At 40.1% G+C, this 11,696-nt stretch overlaps 1 protein-coding gene across 1 annotated transcript in view; it reads left to right on the top strand.

The window, feature by feature from the left end:
- Positions 1–11,441: 11,441 nt before the first annotated feature.
- Positions 11,442–11,696, top strand: part of LOC125947415 (putative methyltransferase-like protein 7A) — a 62,132-nt gene continuing 61,877 nt past the window's right edge. The window contains exon 1 of the mRNA XM_049672106.1: positions 11,442–11,632. The gene's annotated coding sequence lies outside the window, so the exon portion shown is untranslated. The remainder of the gene's footprint in view (positions 11,633–11,696) is intronic.

Genomic DNA, 11,696 nt, shown 5'->3' with positions numbered 1-11,696 from the left:
TACTTCAATGATGTCTGTTTCTGTACGCTTTTCTCTGCGCGCGAACGTAGCTTTATTTAGTTGTGTAATTCGTACACTTTTGTTCACTAGTGTTACTTTTTGTCTCTCTTGTGTGTGGTCTCTTCGGACTGCCGTATACGCTTAATAAGTACATAAATAATAGAAAAAACATTCGCCAAAAAATTTCTCGTGATTTTTTTAATTTTGCCAGATTAGAAGCAGTTCTAAATCAAGATTTCTTGTAGATTCACGAATGAGGGCGTTGAACCTTGATAACGGAATCGGCGCTTACCTCATGCAGCGCAAGAAAAAGAAACAACGAAAAATAAAGTAACAGCACGATACGAAAATATTGTGTCATTATCCCTTAAGATTAGCTACAATTAATGAACTTGGTGATGTGGTTTTAAATACCGCCCGCAAACCAGCACTGCATTCAAGATACAGGGTGTCTTTTTTAGTCAAACTACTTTTTATAATCAAACTGCAATGACCATGAGAAACCTGTCGTCTTTGCATACGAGCTCAGCGGCGAAGCGGAAATGCCTTTCTGCGGCGTAAGTTACTTTGAAAAGACTAATTACCAAAATGTATTACCTTATTATTAGTGCCTTAGGGGCAGTAGTTTAAATGCCGAACTTGAAGGCAGTCACATTTTAATGCGCCCTATTTTTTTACAGATCTGGAAAACAACGCTTCATTCGAGATCTTTTTCATTGGATTTCAGCGGTAAATCCATGCAATATGAAAACCGAGTGGTTTGTTCTTCAACGCATAAGCTAAGTGATATTTTACGGCTACACTGTATAAATAAACATACAAAAACGTGAGCGATGTGTGAAATACTCGCCAGGATTCTTCATACTAAGTTTCACACATCTGCAAAGCTGCATGAATTGTATTGAAACACACAAGATGCACATGTAATATTCAGAATACTGAAAAAATATGATGCTGACAGTTAAGAATGCAGTCAGCTTCTAATCCAATGTGGGTGAATATACTGATGTCTATCCCTATCACACTCCTGGTATCTTTCATTTCTTCTTGTAACTCTTTTACGTGCTCTATAATGTGAGAAATTCAGGCAACCATGAACTTGTAAGAGACATTTCTTTTTCAGTAACTTCTTTTTTGTGTATCTGGTAGTCACGAAATTGGCTTACTGAGAACTGTTTTTTTTTTTACTTGTAGCAGGTAGGTAAAAGCGAGCTGTAGACCAAGCATCCTGCGTGCTTTATAGTTCGGAGCTTTTTACACATCATGCCCAAGAAGAAAATCTGTTACGCGGAGTAGCGTCTAACTCTTCATGTACTCTTAATTCAAGGGTGTTTTTGCTTTTAGCTTAGAACTTTCAATAGATATTTTGAAATGCCTACTGAATAATGTATCTTAAGTGTTACAAAAAATTAAATCTCGGAGGAAGGTGTTCTATCAATTGCTTTAAGAATACCACATGCTTTCTGCAAGCGCACGACCACTTGAGCGAAACAAGCGTCCTTGTTGTCAGGTGGAGATAATGCAATTGATCACCGATCAGGGGAGGACATGCGCATGTTGCCAGACGGCTACTTCGACGCAGTTGTCCTCTTCTTCGTACTCTGTTCGGCAAAACATGGATCAAGACTCCTGAGCGAATGCATGCGTGTATTAAAGAAGGTGAGTACTTCATTGATTTAAGCATTGTGAAGATAGTCATGTTGTGTTTTTCGTTGAAGTTAAATCCGCAGCGAAGGAACATTGACAAAATACAGGCGAAAGCGCAATGTATTGCACGAACATTTCATTGATCTCTTGGCTATCGTTACCTTTTACAGTTGTGTATGGGGGGACTAGCTTCATGCGCTCCCACCAAAGAAGACTGTGGGAAAAAGTGATGTGTTCTAAATGATACTGTGACTGCCTTATGAGTAGCAAAAATAGCTCATTCGAGGCACGAAAAAAAGCAGACTGATGACGACTGCTTCATATTATGTGTAGTCAAACAATTACCTTTAAAAAATATTCATTCAACATCTGAGTCTTGTACGGAAATATTATTTTCCCGTAGTCAATCATTTTTATTTTGTCCACTTTAAGAGAGTAGTGGCTAAAAGCTGCCATTCGGCAGCTTGACGAGCACGGTAACCCCATCACAAGGGTCCACATCAGCCGCCTAATTAGTGACCACATCAAAATAAACATAAGTAAAGATCACATCCTTAAAGGAAAAAGCTAACCAATAGAATCACACAATGCTGAAAGTACGTATATCATGAAATTGTTTCGCAATAACATGTACGACAATACAGAAAATGGAAGCTTATCTTCAGCTGATTTGTAGCTGGAGACTGTTTTACTTTTTTTTAAAGACACGCATTGGTTAAGCAGCAATTATTGAATTTACCGAATTTACAAGTGCCTTTATAACAAAAAAGGCTACTAATATGTATGAAAGGCTCGCATAAATTATTTAATACTTGGTACATATGTTTTGCTGCGACAGCGGGTTTGATCAGACACTGCAAAGCAAGACGCACATTGCGCATGCTCCTGTATTGTGTCAATGTTTTTCAATGTCAACAGCAAATGTAGACAATTTGTGGATATCATTCAAGGACCTCGTATTGATGTGCATTGACTGTTTTGTGCCATCCATTATTAAAAAGGTAAAACGCGAGAATCCATGGATTTCTCGTACTTCAATACAAATGCGCAGAAAATTAAAACGATTGAAAAAGAAAAAGCAAGCAGTTAGCAGCCCTAGGTGTCTGCAAGAAAAAATTTCTGTTCTTGGCGTGCAATTAAAAAGTCAAATAGCACTCGATAAAGAAAAATATTTTGGCAACTTGTTGCCTAACTTTATTTCAACTTCACCAGAGAAATTCTGGCGCACAATCTCTCCGGTATCCAGAGATTGTCATGCGTTTGAAGTCAATGGCACTCTAACCCATAACGAAAAAGAAATAGCATCTGCTTTTAACGAATACTTCAAATCTGTTTTCACTAATGATAATGGCATACTGCCAGCTTTCGAAACATGTTTACCTCCGCTGCCTGATCTTGTCATCAGCGAGCAAGGTATCATTAAAATGCTTTTGAATCTAGATACCAAGAAGTCCCCCGGACCCGATAAAATTCCAAATGCATTCCTAACTAGGTATGCAGAGTGGGTAGCCAAGTACTTGTGTATATTATTTTCAAGATCTCTAAACGAAGGACAGGTTCCGAACGACTGGAGAACGGCCAGAGTACAACCAGTTCATAAAAACGGTAAGAAACAGTGCATCAATAATTACAGGCCAATCTCTCTAACATCGACAGCTTGCAAAATTATGGAGCACATAATACATACCCACATCTCTGATTTTCTTGTAAAGCATGATTTTATTACAAATCTTCAGCACGGATTCCGGAAAGGTTATTCTACTTGCACTCAATTAGTCCAAACTGTACATGACTTTTCTAGCTCTATTAATAACGGAAACCAAACAGATGCCATTTTTATGGATTTCGCAAAAGCATTTGATAAAGTTTCTCACAAAAAGCTGCTTTCCAAAGTTAATAGCATAATAAAAAATGACAAGATTACTAATTGGATTTCAACATACTTGAATAACCGTCAACAATATGTCACTTTTCGTAATCATTCATCTCAGTCTCTTTCTGTTGACTCTGGAGTCCCTCAGGGTTCTGTGCTTGGGCCACTTCTCTTCATCATTTATATAAATGACATCGTAAAAGACATTCCAGTTCATATTAAATTATACGCGGATGACTGCGTGCTCTACTCCGAAATTAAAACTACATCCGATCAAAAAACACTGAACGAGGCCTTCCAAAAGATTATTGAATGGTGTGATGCCTGGCAGATGCCAATAAATTTTCAAAAAACCGTTTACATGAGAATAACTCGCAAGAAAAATCCCCTAATATTCCAATATTCTTTTGCTGATAATATCCTCTCCGAAGTTGCACAATACAAATATCTAGGATTATGGATTACTAACGACCTTGACTGGACTAAGCACATTGATCAGGTGATAAGCAATGCTAACCGTAAACTATTTTTTCTTAGGCGAGCACTAAAACTCTCCACACCCAGAGTCCGGCTTCAAGCTTACAAATCGATTGTCCTTCCAATATTAGATTATGCGGCGATAATTTGGGATCCATTTACTAAAACGAACATTAATAAAATTGAAAACATACAAAAGAAAGCAGTTCGTTTTGTTTACAATAACTATGGACGCACATCAGTAACTGATCTGTTAAATAGGGCTGGTTTGACATCTGTATCCGAAAGAAATCGCGTTTCTCGACTTAAGTTCTTATACCAAATAATCAAAGGCCATTTCAAGATTAATATTGACGGACTAATATCCTTTTCCTCAGGTTACACTACAAGACAACGTCATAATCTTACAATCACCCCTTTTCGTCAGCGTAATAACTGCTTTAAATATTCATTTTTTCCAAGAACAGTCACGGAATGGAATCGGCTTACTAACGATCAAGTACTACAGAAATCTCTGACCTCATTCACCAGCAGCCTCAGTGTCCATTAACATTTATTTTCTGATGTATTCATTCCCTGCTGCCCATATAGTTGCTCATTTCTTATTGTTATTGCCTTTATGCCACTTACATTTTGTTATAATATAATCACTCAATATCTATGTGTTCCTGAATAATTAAGATATGCCATGAACCTTGCTGTACCCCTATGTTGCACTGTCATCGTTGAACTTTTTTTGTTGTCTTCAATGCTGATCCATTTTGTTTGTTTACAAATCATTTGCGGCCTTTGTTGTTTCTGGCTTTGTTTGTTTGTAAATATTTGATCCGTGCTTGTATCTGTACGCCTACCCTGCGAAAATCCCTCCCTGGGATTGCAGTATCAATAAATAAATAAATAAATAAATAAATAAATAAATAAATAAATAAATAAATAAATGTCCCATCGCTCCCATTTCACGTCAACGAAAAACAAAATATGTCCTTCCGGAGGCGCAGTCGGAAATTTTGTTTGGGGAGGGGGGGGGGGGGCGGGGGCTCACGTTGCAGCGCGGCCTCCTCCTTATATAATTTGTCGAGGAATCAAATACATGAATAATAACTGCATTGACAATGCCACTGTATATTAGATGCTGCAAACGAATTATTCAACAATACGCACTGTCAAGACAAGTGCACTACGTATTTTTTATAAAAGATTGTATTCGTATTACCCAGCCATTGTGGCAGAAATGCCTGATATCAATCCTCCCACGCTTTCTTTTTGTCTATTTAATAAGTAAAGAAAATATCACACGAACTTTAGAACTCTATAAGTTCGAAACCAGCAAAGCAGTGCATGCAGCTGATATTAAAAACGTAAAGGCCATGAAATGAACAAGTGGGGGACAAATATTTTGATGAATCTTTGTCATTCAAGAAACTTGTTTATATTTCTGTACATATGCAACGGCCAGGAAAAAACATCAATGAAGCTGTCCTTCGTGGCAATAGATTGCGCAGGAGCCGCTGTTACCCGTTGTGTATTGTAATTACACCGAGATTGTAGTCGCAACAGTGAGTACATATAAAAAGCAGGAGTTCTGCAAAATATACATTATAAATGCGAAGATAGAATGGAATATACAAATGTTAAGATACAACTTGACAAAGGGCAAAAAGTGCCGCTGGAAATAAAGTTCACTGCTTGTATACACAAAACCTCGCAACAAGATATTTAAATATTCCTGCAGTCGCATTGAGAGGGCATCTATTCCGGTGTTAAAACCTAAAAACACTCCATTTCGCATCCGTGTTTAGGTACCTTGCACAAAAAGTAAGCTGTTTGATTACATCAATATCCGTCGTTTCGTCAGCAAGTATGAAGAAGCAGCCATCAGCGCTTACTTTTCCATCTAGGTTTTCTTTGATAATTTCTGCACAAATTTTTATAATTTGGTTTTGTACATCTGGGCTAAATACAAGACATTACTGGGGCAACTTTCCAAATGTTCTTTAGATATGTATCTCCACAATCAGCTCGCATGCGAAGAAGCGCTCTGAAAACACCACTATTTTCAGCGGGGGCTTTGCTTAAATCCATAGCACCACTGTCCCTATGGCCACAGCGAGCCAGACCTTGTCGCCCGAAAAAATGAACTGCTTCAATATTGGGCCGTTACCTTCTGTTTTCTCTTATTTTACTTTGCCTGCAGTGGTCTAACTGATCGATCACATTTAGCGCGCTTCCTGAAAATGCTTGGAGAAAATGATGAGCTGCCAGCTGACAGTCACGGTGATATTTAGTATTTGTGCGTGTGTGTGTGTGTGTGTGTGTGTGTGTGTGTGTGTGTGTGTGTGTGTGTGTGTGTGAAAAATACAGAGGGCTCCAGTGCGCGCATGTTGGCCCAAGTTTATAAGGACATTAAACACCTAAAGTTCCGGAATTCAAAGCCTAAGTACATCTTTGGAAATGTCAGTGCACCTTTCGCGTCAAAATTTTATGAGAACCTTATACCCATACGGTTTCGAAATTGAAATCCATGCGCTCCGTAGATTCCGCGGCCGCTGCGAGATGCCACAACGCGCTCGCTCGCTGTCGAAAAGCCCTTGAAAGTTTGTGCTCGGATGGGGCTCCTTACGTTATGTTACTCCCGGTGCAAGGGCGTTGCCCCAAAATCCAGCCCGAGCTCGCAATGTTCGTACTGAAATGTCTTTTCGAGCATGAAAATTACATTGAAGACACAATACAGAATGATTCCCGGCGCCGGTGGTTGTTTTGCTCGGTGGTGCTTGCCAGCACGACAACGTTTCGGGAAGGGCCGAAGCCTCCCCAGCCCCCCCTCCCCCCCCTGGCTACGCCCCTGTGACTTTCATCAGCGTGTACAAAGATACGCATTTCAAAATATGACCTACAGTTTCAATTTACAGCATCCTTGAAGGCATGAAGTAATTGCTGGACACACTCTATTGCATAACGCTTGGGCCTGTATTTAGTTCCCCAAGACGCATTTGCACATGATTAGGTTGACTTATAGCAAGGTTACAGCAATTTACCGGATCTTTAGAAATATATTCAGATCTTTTTTACGTGGAAATAACCTTCGACAAAGGCACCAGTCGCTTAATTCATTCCAATCAAAGCCATTTCAATCAAAACACTCCATTTCGCATCCGTGTTTAGGTACCTTGCACAAAAAGTAAGCTGTTTGATTACATCAATATCCGTCGTTTCGTCAGCAAGTATGAAGAAGCAGCCATCAGCGCTTACTTTTCCATCTAGGTTTTCTTTGATAATTTCTGCACAAATTTTTATAATTTGGTTTTGTACATCTGGGCTAAATACAAGACAATGAAAGGAACGGAATTGCGCCATATTCTCAACTTGCTGTCGTGAAGGAAAATGAAGCATTTAGAAGAGTCCTCGGGCCATGCTTTGTATTTTAATTGTGCATGACACGTTTAGAGAACACCAGCGGATGTATAAGAGTAAGGCCATATATATATATATATATATATATATATATATATATATATATATATATATATACAATGTCAAGGTGTATATTTTTTTCTTCCTACCGTATATTGCATTTGTATACAGCATTGTGATAGTGATTCTATACCACAAGGACTGTGAGCCCCACTTATACAGAAACGACGAACAAAAATTACACTTTTTCCCCTTGTTTCCTCAAACTCCCAAGTAGCTACCTGAAATGCAAAGGATATGCAAAAATGGAGCTGCGCGGTAAACTTAAACAAGGATGGTCGCTATGCTACACGAAAAAGCCCATCGTATAAACCATGGCTGAGTAAACAGCAAAAACATTGCCCCCAAAACAAAAACGCAGTTTAGATTCAAAAACTATGACTTCTGAGAGAGTAGGACCATTTCTTCGGGTCTGAAGGTGTCATTTGGTCATCCTTGCTTCTGAGAGATCAAGGAAGCCTTTATCTGGAGGGAGACGTACGCAGTTGAACACAGGTTTGTATACTCTGGCTACATTAATTGTTTCTAGTTCCCAAAACATTCTCTGCACTACATACTGAGATGTGATTGTGTAGCTGCTCTTAACCTTTTTTATTTATATGTTCCGAGTGGCTCCAATTGTCTTTTGACAAGACAGCTATGATTCTTCCTACGACGAATAACCTATGAATGCTATAAACTTATTATTTACCTTGAAATATAGAGTGTTTCTTTTTAAGGCGCGCCAAATTTTTTTGAAGTTGCCTGTGGCAAATAACACAATGCTAATCCTTAAGCTAAATTACTCAACGAGGTGGCCATTACTTCGACGATATTTCAAATTGCTTAACTGTATAATTATATATTCGCACTAATTATCTCTGTAACAGCCTTGTTGAAATCGTGTAAGCTAGAGTTCTTGGAGGAACGCAGACAAACATCGGCTAAAGTTTCTTTTTAAAATCATGAATTGGTGAACAAAAATATAAAACGATCTCTATCTACAACCTCCCGGAAGAAGATGTGATCGTCTAAACAATTGAAGAGCTATAAACCTTAATTAATCTGCACTGATGTTTCCGTTCGTCTTTTTTTTCCTGACCCAACTGAAATGTGCAACGGTTCGCTTAACGCAATTTTGAGCAATGAAAGGTCTGCCGATGTTGAAAATGAATTGCACGTTTTTTTTTTTGTGATCATGTTTACTAAATTGTTGTACGAGCTTTTATTTTTAGAGTTTTTTTTTTGTATAATGGCTCTTTTTTCCTTGCTTTTCTGTTGTTGATCACCAATGGCGCCAGGGAATGTGTATGTTACATAGAGTGTAATGCTTTACATCTGAATATTATATGTCATGTATTTTTTGCACGTTACCCTCCCTGTAATGACCCCAAGAACGGGATTGACTGTAATAAATAAATAAATAAATAAAAATAAAATAATTACTTTACGGCATATATTTCAATCTACGAATCGCAGCCAGTGGCACCACTTTCGAGATATGCGCCGTCAAACTTGTGATAGTGCACTGCTGCTGCAGTTTTGTATGAAAAGCCTATTTTTTGCATTGAAGCACAAAAACAACTGGAATGCCAATGCACTTCGTCGGACACATTGAAAATTATTATCTTGAAACTGGTGTAATACTAAGAATTCGTTTCAATCGGATATGCAAAGTGAACTGACCGGCTAAAATTCGTAGACGGAAATATGTGCCATCAAATAATTAATTTAAAAAGTCATTAGTGTAGTTGTGTTATTTATTCAATTAGGTATTTTGATTTCGCACAAAACTAATGGCCGCCTCATCCAGTAATTTACCTGTAGGTGTAGAATTTTCTATCTGTCAGAGGCAATTTCTAAAAATATGGCGCAACTAAGCAAAGAACACCTAGCATTCATTCATTGCAAGTAATAACAAACATCTTGAACAGAACCTTCCATGACGCTCAACTTGTTGCATCCCTTTTCCCTTTTTGGCATTATACCAGCACAGGCTGGGTCCCAGAAGCTACAAAAAACGTCTGATAGTGAGGTAAGACTATAAAATGCCAACGAGTCAAGTGATTTCCTCCGAAACGTATTCAATATAACGTAACATAATTCCCAGCACGGATCTGAATAGTCATTTCTTGCCCCCATACACTCCTCTTACTCAGTTTCTTACTAAGTTCCACAACAGCTTCGGAGTTGGGCTTTTTTTTTTATTCGAGATGCAAGTTCTCATGCTAGGATACCCTTTTTTTCTGTGCTTCTAGGACGGTCGCCTTCTCTTCTCTGAGCACGTCGGCTACAAGAAAGGCACCTTCTCAAGGTTTATACAAGATACCCTGTCCCGACTGACCGAGAAATGTGTTAGCGGTTGCCACATGAATCGCGAAAGCGGGGGTGTGCTGGAAAATGCCGGTTTCGCTACTATAGAGATAAATACGGTTTACCTTAACGTGCCTGTACTGCTTAGCAATAACATCTACGGCGTCGCGATAGCTTAACACATCTGTAATAAAACAATTTTTCGGGTGACGGCAGCCTCGTTACATGACACAAATTTTCCATAATGGTGCAGCCTTTTTGATAAACATTTTTTGTGCATGAAGTTAACCGGTGTACATGAGGCGATAGACTGCTACATATACTATTGAGGAGGACTTGAGATACAAAATTAATGTGTACTGTATTCGACGAGGATTACTAGCTTGCCTCCTAATCATATATAACCAGCACGTCTTTTGGAAGATTGCGTTTGAGTGCCAGCCGGCATACTTTGCTTGTGTCTGTGTGTCTTCTTTAGAATACGAAGGTGAAGCTTTCAGGCTTTGTTCTCGCGCTCGGATAGCCCCGTAAACACTGCCGTTGTTCAACGCGAGACCCCCTACCGCCTGGTGATGCAACGGAAACGGAGACAATACCCCCCACGTATAACGCCATCCTCCAACACTACCGATTGGGACGCAGGGTGTACCCGCCACCTCATCCAAAACTGACGAAAGAGGAAAGCACCGCATTCCGAAGACTGCCGAGCAATACGTACACCCATGGGATCCTCATGCATCGCATCCACCCGACCCTACACACATACAACTGCCCGATCTGCGGCGCCGTGCCAGACACTCTGGCGCATTTGCTACTAGAGTGCCCGTGGCGCCCCGAAGACGCCGTTACAAAACATACAACGTCCGAAGACGTGAACCTCCTCGCCGAGACGTGGGAGGCCAAGATCTCCACCCCGGCCCTGGACGAACAACGACGTCTTGTCGCCAGAGCCCGGGATGCTATCGCGGCCAGAGGATTCCTGGAATGAGGGACCCTCCCACCTAGAGTGATCCACAGCTCAAACGCTCGGGAACACCGTCTCGAAAATTAAAGTTTATATCATCATCATTCAACGCGTGCTATTCTGTACGCGTAAACCCCAAGCCCTACATTAGATGCATACAAGGCGCCTATTGCAGGTTTACATAGTGCTTCCCCAATATTTGTAAGAGATGTGGATTCACGGCGTTCCATCGAAGTGTGTATGTTTACTCGTAGAAAGTTACTGCGGAATTAAAAGATGGAAAGTCCCGCACAACAACTTCTCCTTCTAAATTTCTTCCTTGTGAGTATTAAACAGCTATAGTGTTCGTTAGTGAAGCTTGTCCAAACCGACTTAGCATAGCATAAATGAATACATTAGATAAGCAACTGAAGCACGCATACTGGTACATAAAGGAAAAATGTATGTGAACTTTGTATGCTCAGGCGCTGCCTATATACTGAAAGGCTGCCAACAGGTTGGAGTTCACAATGAAAAAATACCTTATTTCTGTTTTTGATGCCAGAGCATTACTTGACTGATTGTGTGACCGCGTTGTCATCAGATAGTCGTGGCATAAATGAGGCCCATATCTTCAAAAAGAGTTACGGTTGCACTTCAGTCTCCGTACGTGCATTGCATCGGAAAGGAATATGGCTGAGAGATTTGTGATTGAGATATGAGATTTCATCTCGTACGGTTAAGTGACAAGATCGCTGATTCAACGGCCTGGCTTCCCAGCTACTTGGCGCATCGCCGCAGAGCCCACCAATCAGCGTGAGAGGCTCGTACGTGCTGCCTTTATAACGCACGGCATCACGAGCGGCAGCTCAGTTTGGCAGTGGTACGCAAGCAGTCTACAAGTTCGCTCACCCACCCGTTTTGCGCAGGTGAGACTTCCGCGTTGTTGAAATAGTAGTTACGTCTTCCATTGCTGCGCACTGCTGCCAAACT

The sequence above is a fragment of the Dermacentor silvarum genome, chromosome 8 (assembly GCF_013339745.2).
Source record: "Dermacentor silvarum isolate Dsil-2018 chromosome 8, BIME_Dsil_1.4, whole genome shotgun sequence".
Classification (NCBI taxonomy): domain Eukaryota; kingdom Metazoa; phylum Arthropoda; class Arachnida; order Ixodida; family Ixodidae; genus Dermacentor; species Dermacentor silvarum.
Note: the sequence above shows the minus strand (reverse complement) of the source record. Positions and strands in the feature narration are given on the sequence as shown.